General features: G+C 45.1%; 1 non-coding gene across 1 annotated transcript; it reads right to left on the bottom strand.

Moving 5' to 3' along the window:
• Positions 1 to 10,707: 10,707 nt before the first annotated feature.
• Positions 10,708 to 10,782, bottom strand: Trnap-cgg. Its single transcript has one exon. It is a non-coding gene; the product is annotated as a tRNA-Pro (tRNA).
• Positions 10,783 to 13,837: the final 3,055 nt, after the last annotated feature.

Here is a 13,837-nt window from a genome sequence, read left to right on the forward strand (position 1 = left end):
TCTTCCAGTAACCATCGGATACTTTATGGAGGGACATGCGGTCAGCACGCCGCTCTCCCAGTCGTTGTCGGATTTCCTGACCTTGGAAACGCTGCTAGTCGATCGAGTAGCTCCTCAGGTGTCCTCATGAGGTTGAGTGCACGTACCAGTCCTCCCACCAGGGTAAAATTCCTGGCAGTGACGGGAATCGAATCCTAGTCCGCCTCATGGCAGACAGTTGCAATGACCACTTATCTGCAGAGGCAGACTTCCAGTATTTCCAGCTTATTTTACTTTATCTCTGTCTATTTGCATAGAGACATTAACTTCAGAAAGAAATACTGTAATGCGTGTTTGAGGCCCCATTTATTCTCTCTGCCAACGGATCTGCTATCCCATCGTTCCCCTTACTATCACGGTGTAAGCTGTGCATCGTTAGTTCCCGTCTGGCAATATCATCATCCGGGAGAGCTCCAATGTGAGCTCGTGCGAGGTGTCAGTGAAGTCCGAAGGAGGCCTCTCTGTCATCAGTCAACCTTTAACTTACCAAGTGGGGTTCTCTAGCGATACTGGAGAGTGACTTTTTGTGATATTGCTGCAGCTGAAAGGATCAGTTTATTTTTGATTCTCTTAAATGCGAAAAAAAAGAGAAGCACACTTTTGAGGTCCTTGCGGGAGCGCTCTTTCTATACTACGTTACATACACTCATGTTCATTAAAGAACAGAACACCTGGAACGACTAGAGATGTCCTTATTCACAGGGCTAGAACATTAGTATGTTCTGCAGAAATGTTTGGCATTCGAACCATGTCAAGGTCGACATCGATATCCTGGAGCAACACCACCTACCAGTGAATATGAACGTCCTATCTCTAGTCGTTTTTTTCTGAACATGAGTGTACCCTGGTAGATTTTTCTGTTATTTTTCATAATGTGAGCGCCCACAAGCAAAACTCATTTGATGACATTTTTCAGATGCTCAGTGGGCCGAAAGATGCCTTGAGCGAACGTGATCAATACTTTATTCCAGAACGAAATGTTCCTGAATCGGAACGTAATCATGAAGTGAATACAGAAGAAAGTAACTTTACCAGCCAAAATTGTGATGGAGGTGGCGGTGAGGGAGATGAGTTTATTGCTAAATCTGGACGGAAAAAGATACGTTGCTCCCAGCGATATGCCGCTGTCACCATAACGTTGTCGAAATATCTCCCGGGCAAAAGGGCGCAACTGAACTTGCATCCTTAAGTCCGAAGTTTTCAACGTGTCCTTTGATGACCAAACTGTAGATTCTATAGACACCTTCACCAGTGCTGAAACGTCACATGTTGTTCAGTGTTATATTGCAAATGCTGCTCTCAACGAATGAGAATCTGAACATGTGAAGAGTCATTCAAAGTGTTACTGATACTGGACTTCGTCGCTGCCGAAATGAATCAGTTTCTGAAGTATGAACAAGAGAAGAAATCATTGGTCATGCAGTTTTTGGTGGTGCTATGGCACGCAATCTTTAGTGTGTCAGGTTTGACGATAAGGCAACACGTCAGCATCACGTATTTCACTAAGTGTACTTTTAGACATCCAACGAAGTAAAGCTGAGTTACCTCTACACAGCTATATCGGGAAATTAAGAATACAACGTGGTGTTCCGAGAGGACTGCAGCTTGGCTAACAACGTTGACGATTTAGGACTGGTATGTTCAGGGTTAACTCGCTGTACGTCTTTGTTAAACCAGTACCGGAAGTTGCAGACAAAGAACCTCTAGACGACTCACAAAGATCATGCTTCTAATGTGTCCAGGGCAGTTCTGATGCTCTTCTTTGCGTACCTACCCAGGCTTTTACCTGCACCACTACATCAGTACCTGACTCTCCTCATTCAGATCCCCAGTTAACGCTTTGATATCCTCCTTCACCCGGCATTTTAAGAACTGCGTAATACGCCCAGAGTATCGAGTGAGTGTAAATCGAAAGAAGAGGAACATAATGAGCGGTAGAAGAAATGAATTAGCTATCAATAACAAAATTAGGAACTACACAGTAGACGCTTTTGGAAACAGAGTAATTCGTCGGATGCAGCAAAACAGACAAGCACACACAGAGAGGGAATTCCTCGTTAACTGAAGTATATTAATTTCAAACATGGGCCTAAATCTGAGGAAATATTTTTATACGACTTTCACAGTTTTGTGCGGAAGCGAAGCAGCGGCTTTAGGAAAAATGGGAAAACAAGAAACTCGTTGCGTTCGAGATAAAGAGTTGCAGAATTATGAAGAACATTAAATGGGTTGGTCAAAGAATGAGGAAGATCTTCGCACAATTGGCGAGTAAAGTGGTATGTGGGAAACAATTAGTAGATGAAGGCACTGAATGCTAAAACTAGCAGTAAATCATCAGGGAATTATTTCCTTGATACCAGAGGGAGCTGTAGAGGAGAAATACTGTTGGGGTAGACGGAGATAGAGTGGAATATATTGGAGAAATAATTGTGGCAGTGGTACGAGGGGCGTTTGAAAAGTCTGTGCAAATATAAAAACTACTTACGTGTCTGGGGTAAACCTTTTTTATTTTTCGACTTAGTCTCCTTTTTTAGACTGATACACTTCGTCCAGCGCTGTTGTAATTTGTTGATCCCTTCCGAATAATAGTAATTGTCCAAGTGTGCAAAATAGCTATTAGTTGCTGCAATCACCTACTCGTTTGAATAAAATCTTTGCCATTTCTTCATATTCGCGAACAAATAGTAGTCCGAGGAAGCCAAGTCTGGAGAATAGGGGAAATGTGAAACGATTTGGAATCATATTTCCAATAATTTTGCGACCGCAAGTGCTGTGGTGTGTGCTGGTGCATTGTCGTGATGGGAAACGACGTTTTTGCGGCCGAATCGCCGGCGTTTTTCTTGCAGCTCGGATTTGAAACGGTCCAATAACGATAAATAATAGTCGCCTGTAATAGTTTTAACCTTTTCCATATAATTGATGAGGATTATCCCTTGTGAATCCCAAAGATAGTCGCCATAACCTTTCTGGCCGCAGGAATGGTCTTCGCCTTTTTTGGTGCAGATTCTCCCTTGGTAACCCATTGTTTAGATTGTTGTTTGGTCTCTAGAGTATAGTAATGTATCCATGTCTCATCCACAGTGACGCTTAAAGTCCTGCGGATTCTTCCTGAACAGCTGCAAACCATCCTTGCAGCACTTCACACGATTCCGTTTTTGGTCAAGCGTGAGCAATCGCGGGATCTATCTTGCGGATAGCTTTCTCATGTCCAAATGTCCATGCAAAATATTATGTATCCACTCATGCGAGATGCACATAGCTCTAGCATTCTCACGCACCTTAACTCTTCTGTCATCGATCACCATATCATGGATTTTACAAATGTTTTATGGAGTCGTAACCTGCACAGGGCGTCCAAAACGTTCAGCATCACTTGTGCCCATATGGCCACTTCGAAAATTTGGAAACCACTTATAAACTGTTCTACTCAAAGGTGCAGAGTCACCGTAATGCTTTTCAAGCTTCTCTTTAGTCTCCTGCGGCGTTTTGCCTTTCTTAAAGTAATGTTTAATCACCACACTAAATTCTTCTTCGTCCATTTATTGACAAATACTCGACTTCCTTGACCAATATGGCCGATACTTGGTGTTCGTTCTTTCCAAAGATGTTACTAACTAAACATGACTTCCATAGGCCCCGGTGGTGCTATTTCTCGGACTTTGCACTGGCTTTTCACACGCCCCTCATACGTAAGAAGTACTGTTCAATGAAGAGGCAGGCACAGGAGGGGTAGTTTTGGTGGGGCCGCATTAAACCAGTCAGAAGACTGATGATGAAATTGGAATATTATTGTATCTTTATTAGAAAAAAGGAAAGAGAGAGGATCAGCAGCTGCACATTAGTTTACACAGTCTGTGTGCTTTCCCAGTAAAAATGTAAACGTTCTCATCCAGTTCGTGAAGCGAATTACCAGAGTGTGAAAATACTGCCACCGCACAGTTCAGAGGGCAGACATATCTGCAAGGCAGCAAATAATTGTGCGAGTTGAGCGATTGGCTGTGCAGTGTCTGGGATTATCTCGAGGTGAGGGACCTTTCAAAGCGTGCGTGTGTGTGGGCCGTATATTTCACACGCCCACCAGCGCGGTCCGCCCTCCAGGGCGCTGCCATAGCCTTTGGTATTGCAGCTGGCCCTGCCGCGCGCCCTTAAGCTGGTTACCTATACGTGCAGCCGGCCGCTGCCGCAGGGGGCCTTTGGCAGAGGGACTTTTCAGGCTGTAATCGGACGTTTTGTCGATACTTGTTCGTGGCGGGACGTGACGTCCGATGCTTTTACTCGTTAACGGCTGTCGATACGTGCGGCCGCCGCTGGAAACAGCGGTCTGCTCGTGACTTATAGTCTAGGCGTGCGTTATGGAGATTATCTGACTGGATATCGCAACACGCGCATTTCATCCATCCATTTTTATTTTTGATTTTCTTTTAATGGATAACATATATTCTGCTGCATAGTTTTATTAGAATTACGATGTCATACGGTAACTCCTTTGAGGCTGCGTCGGTAATATATTTACTTTCAATTAGTTAATCGTTATTACTGCTTATGTTTTTGTTTCTTCTAAACGTCTTCTTCTACAATATGTGATCAAAGAAACTGTTTAAACTGATAGTTAAGACTGTAGTAGTGAAGAAACCATTCGAAAAGGGCAAAATGTAAGTAGGCTGTTTAGACTTTTATATTGGTAACGCCACGTAGCGCTTTGTATGAAAATAACTGGCTGTGCTTTGTGCGATCTGTGGCTGGGTAGCATTGTTGGAGTAGTCGCTAGTGTAGCGTTGGGCAGTTGGATGTGAACAGCGTAGCGCTGCGCAGTTGGAGGTGAGCCGCCAGCAGTGGTGGCTGTGGGGAGAGAGACGGCGGAGTTTTGAGAGCGGATGATCTGGACCTGTGTCCATCAGAGACAGTAAATTTATAAGACTGGATGTCACGAACTGATATATATATTGTGACTTTTGAACACTATTAAGGCAAATACATTGTTTGTTCTTCATCAAAATCTTTCACTTGCTAACTATGCCTATCATTAGTTAGTGCCTTCAGTAGTTAGAATATTTTATTTAGCTGGCAATATTGGCGCTCGCTGTATTGCGGTAGTTCGAGTAACGAAGATTTTTGTGAGGTAAGTGATTCATGAAAGGTATAGGTTATTGTTAGTCAGGGCCATTCTTTTGTAGGAATTATTGAAATTCAGATTGCATTGCGCTAAAAAAAAGTGTTGTGTGACAGTTTAGTGATGATCAGAATAAGTAAAGAGAGAAATATCTGAGTACGTTTAGTTTTGCTCAGCTGTTTGAAAATCAAATAACGTAAGATGTTTATCAGCACAATGATTCATTAATTTTTCTAAGGGGACGTTTCACTATGGACGTCTATCTAAAGGCTGGAAATGTGGGAGAAATAAAATGCCTTTTTTAAACAAATCGAGGAAGAAAATTTAGTTCATGTCTCTACAGTGAGGAGCTGTTTTTAGTCGGACAGCAAATTCGGATTCAAGAATATTAGGATAGGAAACTACAGGTGATATTTTCTTAGGAATCATATCAACGCTCGCTAAAACCTTAATCCGAACGGGCTGGAGTTCGCCATGCCAATACGCTATCTCCGCACCTAAGAAACTTTCTGCCGGTTCAAATGGTTCAAATGGCTCTGAGCACTATGGGACTTAACTTCTGAGGCCATCAGTCCCCTAGAAATTAGTACTTAAGCCTAACTAACCTAAGGACATCACACACATCCATGCCAGAGGCAGGATTCGAACCTGCGACCGTAGCGGTCGCACGGTTCCAGAACGTAGCGCCTAGAACCGCTCGGCCACTCCGGCCGGCAAATGTTTTAACACCTACAATGATTCGTTTTGAATTAGTAAGCATATTACTTACTTTTTTCCACGTGTCTTGTTTCCTTAAACTGCCCTTTACACATTCTTCTTGTAACCTCTTCCCTCACTTCGAAACATAACATCGCTACGAACCATTTTCTGGGAATCAACATCGGTAGACTCGACCTCTACCATGCAGCGTTAACATCAACTACTCTCTGCCATGGAACAAGGTATTAAGCACTCACTGCCAGGTAACATTCGTATGGAGCACCCTTTCCCATGGAGCATTGTTATGTAGCACCCGTGCCACAGAATACTGCAACCTTTCCCATGCAGCATTTTTATGGACCACCCTGGGCCACAGAATACTGCATCCACTGCCACAAACATTGTTATAATGCAACTTCTGCCTGTAAAACTGCAAACACGCACCCATCCAACACACAGCATTGATATGAAGTACTCTCAACCAGGTAACAGTAATATGAAGCGTTGTTTACCACACAATAGTTTTACGCAGCACTCCAAGCCGCACAACTTGGGAACAGAGCACCCTCTGATTTCCAACATTGGTTCCAAGTACCCACTGTCACGTAAAGTAGGTCCTAAGCTCTCTCTTCCAATGTAACATACACTGCCGCAGAACAGTGGTACGTAAGACCTTCTCTCGCTCTATATTCGTACGACGCCACCTGTGACATACACAGTCGGCTTGGAGCACCTCTGTCATGCAACGTGGTAAGCACAGAGCTTGTTCGAGGACATGTTTCAACACAAGACATCTCAAGGGAGTTATAAACTCGACGCCCTCGTCCGTTCCTCCAGTCTTACCTCGTACACTTTCATCGATATCACTTTTCGTTGCTAACTGTGTTAACGCACCGTGTATAATTGTTGCACTTTGGCACCGCTCTCATCTTCGCATATCAAACATCCGCTACTTATTGCGATATGCTGTCGACCTTTTGGCGCTCCTCTCAGCTTGACAGGCCCAACATCGGTATAGCGTACCCTCGGCCACACAACACTGGCAGTAGTAACTCTCTGGTATTGAACGTTAGTATGAAGTAGTCTGTGCTACATGACATTCGTACGAAGCACCTCCGCCATGCAACATTGGTGCGAAACAACCTCTGCCACATAACACAGATACGAAGTGCCCCCGCCACGCAACACTGTGAGGTAGTGTCACGTGCCCGTAACGTTTGTACAAAACACTCCCTCCCACGTAACATAGGAATCCACTATAATGCAGTGTTAGGCCATGCCAGCTGCCATAATTCCGAGAAACTCTGTTATTCACCAATTGATGGCAATGGCTTCGTTTTCACAGTGGCAGAGGACTTTAATTCATTATAGTACAGTCAGTTACAATAAAAACTGTGCTTTATGTATAAAAACCTTGCTCATAAACTAGTTATCCATGACTGAAAATGCGATCAAAATCCCTCCTGGGAGCAGCCCATACATGCATACAAAACCGTGGCACGGGACTTCAGTTTATGCAGAAGGTCGAGAGGTTGGTAGATATGGAGGGAGGGAGATGATGACAAATTTCTCTTTTTCAGAAACGCTTTTCTTGCTATTGGCAGTCTACGTTTTACATCCACTATACTTTGGTCTTCATGAGCTATGTTGCTGCTTTTAGTGTTTCATTTCCTTACCTTATTCTGTCAGCAGTACTTACTTCAGTTCGACTAACTTCCATTAGGCTTGTTTCACTTTCATCACGTAATCCCTTTTCAACACACTATCCATTCGGTACAATTGCTGCTGTGAAGCGTTGGGCACCGTTGACAGAACCACATTTGTCAACTTTTTCACTCTCCTCAAAATTCCCTCCCCAATTCTCAAATAACGGCATTTCTCCCCCCCCCCCATTTTCTCTGCCACAATGTTTTCTTGGAAATGGAACAATAAGTGAGTTTCTAAACCAAAACACCTTTTTAACTCAACACAGATCCATATTCTTAGTTCCATAACCATTCGTTAAAACAAATTTCTCTATTCCTTCGTAAGTCTGGAGACCTGTTCTGGAAATAGGTCAGTCAACGATAGATGAGCGTAACATAACGTAATTTTCATCCAGTGGTGATGACAATTTCAGTATTTATGCTCTGGTGTGGACATATTTTTGACCATTGCCAATGTCATTGCCTAAAACGGTGAGATATAAGACAATGTAACGTTGGTGTTTGGATGACATGATTTCTGGGATGGGTGTTGTCCAAGCTCGAACTCAGTGTATAGTAGCATTCATTAACGTCGAATTTATGTCTAGACGTGGTCTCAATTTAAAGTAACATTCGTTAACGACCGATTCGTGGCTTAAGTATACGTTTGTCGACAGCGGCGGAACGGCGAAGATGTGTGCAAAGCGTCCCACCATCGAGTGTCGTGTGCGAGCTTGTTTGCTTCCCGCAGGCGAGAGTCGCTTACTACAAGTTCATTGGTGGAACATGGTACAGTCCTGTAGGAATAACACTATGAAGTTGAACATACTCAACTCTAAGCATCTGAAGTAGAGAACTTGTTGCGTGAACCGCATCCAGGTCCCAGGGAATCATTAGTGTTCACACTTCGATGATGGCCGGTGTCATTAATGTTCGGATAAGCAGCGAAGAAGCCTGCACGAAGGTACTCAGGTACTCAGATGGACATATCGGCGATGATACTGTTGAACATATAGGCTTACGCTTAATGACCCTCGAATGTTTCGAGCTACTTTTTCAGGTACGCACCGTTTCCGTATCTCCGTTCTTAAGTTGTACAGGACTGCCATTAGCCGTGTTCCTGAGAAATGACTGACTATTAAATGGTAAACTATTGCAACACATCCTATAGTGGAGCAAGAGAAGCAATTGGGAACTCACGAAACATATTCCTTCCCACACAAAAATCATCGACTTTTGTGCTTTTATCATGTGCAACAGACAACCGCACACATTCTCAGGATGTGGATAGGAGAGTCATGCTCGCTCCGATTGTCTGCAGCGTCGGATCTCCCAGAATGTATCAGGCGACGCCGTACACAATACTCCTCCTTCAATTCTATCACGCCTGCTATGTCTGACGAGAGGATCGGAATAAGCTACCACTGAAGAGTGAAGGATACCTTATTCATGAGGCACGCCATTTACCTGCAGAGAGTCATCGACAGGCCCTAGCAGCAGACGCCACTGTAGGGAGATGGTTCCGAACACAACGAATGTATGGATGTTGAGCGACGAGTCGTACCAACGCGGGATATCCTCTGGGAAGGATCAGACAAGTCGGACCTACGAACTCATTCTCACACAGAAATGCACGTCCGGAAGCAGCTTTTGTCCCGCATACACAGAAAACGCTGAGGGTGCCGTGTGACGACTGCGTCTTGCCGAAAGACGCACACGATGGTTCTGAAAGTAACCTGTTTATGTGTTTGTATGTTGGCAGCTCTATGCAGGGCGATAGTTGCATTAATATCACTGACAGCGCTGTGCGCCCTCTGTAAGAGACACTGTGACTGGAAGTACTGGCAGTTAGAAGTTTATAGTTTGCAGTGATGGATGTTAGAAGCAGTGTTAGTGGGAGCGGACTGTCTGGACGTGTGTCCGTCATGGACATTTAATATTGGTTGGACTTGGATTGTAAAATGTGGGTAATGAAATTATTCACTATTATATAAATTTTTCGAACTGTTTGTCACATGATTAAGGTAAAATCTGTTCAATACATTGCTTGCTCTGCAACAAAGTCTTTCCTTTGCTAACCACATGCCTATTAGTACACACATGCTCATAATTAAGGGTAATTGCAGATTGTGGTGCCACACAACGTGCCACTACACAAAACTGGCGCTAATACCATAGGTAAACACGGAACACACACGTCACAGATCTGGAAGTCCACAGTATTGGTGATAAGTTGAGGAAACCGTCCCGAAACACATGTGCTTCAAAACGCCACTGTTTCCTGCGCTTGTACCCCGACATCAATATGTGATATGATTACCCTGCACACGTACACAGGCCGCACAACGTATTGGAATACTCTGGATCAGGTGGTCGAGCAGCTGCTGGGGTATAGCCCCCCAATCTTGCGCCAGTGCCTGAAGGATCTCCTGAAGTGTCGTAGGGGTTGAAGACGTGCAGCGATACGTCGACCGGGAGCATCCTAGACGTGCCCGATAGGGTTTAGGTCTGGAGAACGGGCAGGCACTCCATTCGCCTGAAACCTTCTGTTTCTAGGTACTCCTCCACGGTGGCAGCTCGTTGGGGCCGTGCGTTATCATCCATCATGAGGAAGATGGGACCCACTGCCCCCTGAAATGGCGGACATATTGGTGCAAAATGACGTCCCGATACACCTGGCCTGTTACAGTTCCCTGTCATCTACGGGTGTACGTGCACCAATCATAATCCCACTCCACACCATCAAACCATGACCTCCATACAGGTCTCTTTCAAGGACGTTAAGGGGTTGGTATCAGGTTCCTGGTTCACGCCAGATGAAAACCCGACGAGAATCACTGTTCAGACTATACCTGGACTCGTCCGTGAACGTAGCCTGGAACCACTGTTCCAATGACCATGTACTGTGTTCTTGACACCAGGCTTTACGGGCTCTCCTGTGACCAGGGGTCAGTGGAATGCACCATGCAGGTCTCCGGACGAATAAACCATGTCTGTTCAGTCGTCTGCATACTGTGTATCTGGAGACAACTGTTCCAGTGACTGTGCTAAAGTACCGAGCAAGGCTACCTGCAGAATTCCATGGCCGTCTGCGGCCACTGATGGTAAGATATCTGTCTTCCTGTGGTGTTGTACATGAACTAAGGACGAAACTTCCTGGCAGATTAAAACTGTGTGCCCGACCGAGACTCGAACTCGGGACCTTTGCCTTCCGCGGGCAAGTGCTCTACCAACTGAGCTACCGAAGCACGACTCACGCCCGGTACGCACTGCTTTACTTCTGCCAGTACCTCGTCTCCTACCTTCCAAACTTTACAGAAGCTCTCCTGCGAACCTTGCAGGACTAGCACTCCTGAAAGAAAGGATATTGCGGAGACATGGCTTAGCCACAGCCTGGGGGATGTTTCCAGAATGAGATTTTCACTCTGCAGCGGAGTGTGCGCTGATATGAAACTTCCTGGCAGATTAAAACTGTGTGCCCGACCGAGACTCGAACTCGGGACCTTTGCCTTTCGCGGGCAAGTGCTCTACCAACTGAGCTACCGAAGCACGACTCACGCCCGGTACGCACAGCTTTCCTTCTGCCGCGAAAGGCAAAGGTCCCGAGTTCGAGTCTCGGTCGGGCACACAGTTTTAATCTGCCAGGAAGTTTCATATCAGCGCACACTCCGCTGCAGAGTGAAAATCTCATTCTGGAAACATCCCCCAGGCTGTGGCTAAGCCATGTCTCCGCAATATCCTTTCTTTCAGGAGTGCTAGTCCTGCAAGGTTCGCAGGAGAGCTTCTGTAAAGTTTGGAAGGTAGGAGACGAGGTACTGGCAGAAGTAAAGCTGTGCGTACCGGGCGTGAGTCGTGCTTCGGTAGCTCAGTTGGTAGAGCACTTGCCCGCGTTAGGCAAAGGTCCCGAGTTCGAGTCTCGGTCGGGCACACAGTTTTAATCTGCCAGGAAGTTTCATATCAGCGCACACTCCGCTGCAGAGTGAAAATCTCATTCTGGAAACATCCCCCAGGCTGTGGCTAAGCCATGTCTCCGCAATATCCTTTCTTTCAGGAGTGCTAGTCCTGCAAGGTTCGCAGGAGAGCTTCTGTACAGTTTGGAAGGTAGGAGACGAGGTACTGGCAGAAGTAAAGCTGTGCGTACCGGGCGTGAGTCGTGCTTCGGTAGCTCAGTTGGTAGAGCACTTGCCCGCGTAGGCAAAGGTCCCGAGTTCGAGTCTCGGTCGGGCACACAGTTTTAATCTGCCAGGAAGTTTCATATCAGCGCACACTCCGCTGCAGAGTGAAAATCTCATTCTGGAAACATCCCCCAGGCTGTGGCCTAGCCATGTCTCCGCAATATCCATTCTTTCAGGAGTGCTAGTCCTGCAAGGTTCGCAGGAGAGCTTCTGTAAAGTTTGGAAGGTAGGAGACGAGGTACTGGCAGAAGTAAAGCTGTGCGTACCGGGCGTGAGCCGTGCTTCGGTAGCTCAGTTGGTAGAGCACTTGCCCGCGGTAGGCAAAGGTCCCGAGTTCGAGTCTCGGTCGGGCACACAGTTTTAATCTGCCAGGAAGTTTCATATCAGCGCACACTCCGCTGCAGAGTGAAAATCTTATTCATGAACTAAGGACGTTATAACAAGCAGACTAGCACACGCAGAGAGAGCGTTCCTGGCCAACGCAAGTCTACTGGTATCAAACGAAGGAAGCAATGTGAGGAAGAAATTGTTGAGAAGATACGTTTAGGGCACAGGATTGTATGGTAATGAATCATCGACCGGGGGGAAAACAGGAACAGAAGAAAATCAAAGAGCTTAAAATTTTGTGCTCCAGCCATCGGGGAATACAGAGACTGGAATATATGAAGCAAATGACTGTGGACGCAGGTCGCAAGAGCTACACTGAGATGAAGAGGTAACCGCAGGGAAGGTACTCGTGGGGAATTCGTCGCGTGCCGCATCAAACCAGTCAGAAGACTGACAATTTATAACTAAATGAGCAGTATTCCGTCCAGAAATGGACACAGTACAATAATAACAGTAAAATAATAACAGTAATAAACTTAAGCAAAGCAGATGTAGTATTTTGAGACAGTATTCTTATTTGGCCCTGGTGTCATACAACTGGGCACAAATCCAAAGCGGCCGGGGTGGCCGAGCGGTTCTAAGCACTACAGTCTGGAACCGGGCGACTGCTACGGTCGCAGGTTCGAATCCTACCTCTGGCATGGATGTGTGTGATATCCTTATGTTAGTTAGGTTTAAGCAGTTCTAAGTTCTAGGGAGCTGATGTTAAGTCCCATAGTGCTTAGAGCCATTTGAACCATCTGCACAAATCCAAACCAACTGAAAAGAAATCCCACCATACCGGAGGGTCTTCTAGTTGGCAAGGTAGCACTGGGCTCAGCAAAGAACTGGACACCAATCCACTCCTTTGGCCAAATAATATCGTATCCTCACTAAATTGCACATAATTAATTATAATTTAAAGATATTCATTTTGATGTAATATTAGCATCCTTTTAAGGTAGCCAAAGGGATCATACTGTTGCATCCTTGGAGCATATGGTTCTCGTTTTACACAAAGATGTTTGTTGGCTGACGGAAAAATCAATAACGGCCTTACAAAATTATTATTAACATGATCAGACATCTATAAGATAATGGCGTCAGCCAGTAAGCATCTTTACGTACAACGAGAACTAAAGGCTCCAAGGATACAACCGTTTCATTTATTCACCAAGGTGACGACGCATTTGGCTGTACCATGGCAGCTAGAACAACGTCTGGAATGGTGCCGCCAAATTCATCGGATTTGGAAAATTTTTCGATTGCGACTAGCTTTTTTAAATCAATTTTTCTGTATACGGTATCCTATAGTACCTTTATAAATTGTCAGTCGGAATAACAGAGTATGCTAAATGTAACAATGCCATAACTAGAGCTACACACTATTACTAAGAGCCTCCACTAGTTTTTCATGACAACACTAATATACAGGGCCCCTAATGTACTGAGATCATACATTAGCGTAACACATAAAACATATTATCACATACAGTGACAAAAACATGACCTCTGTATCAATACAAAATACAGTACAGAAGTAGAAATCACTCTCTTTTCTCCGAAATGCAATACAGCTCACATAATTCTTTCTGCCTTCACTGCTCCAAGTACCCGCCACACAAAATGTTGACCATAACAAGTTACCAATCGGTAGATGTAGGACATAAAAGCACAAAATTAGTGAACTACATTCCAGCAATCATCACCTTGGCTGTAGCTGCCATCTGCTTCTGGGCAGCAGAAATAGACAACATCCCCTC

The sequence above is a fragment of the Schistocerca piceifrons genome, chromosome 8 (genome assembly GCF_021461385.2).
Source record: "Schistocerca piceifrons isolate TAMUIC-IGC-003096 chromosome 8, iqSchPice1.1, whole genome shotgun sequence".
NCBI lineage: Eukaryota > Metazoa > Arthropoda > Insecta > Orthoptera > Acrididae > Schistocerca > Schistocerca piceifrons.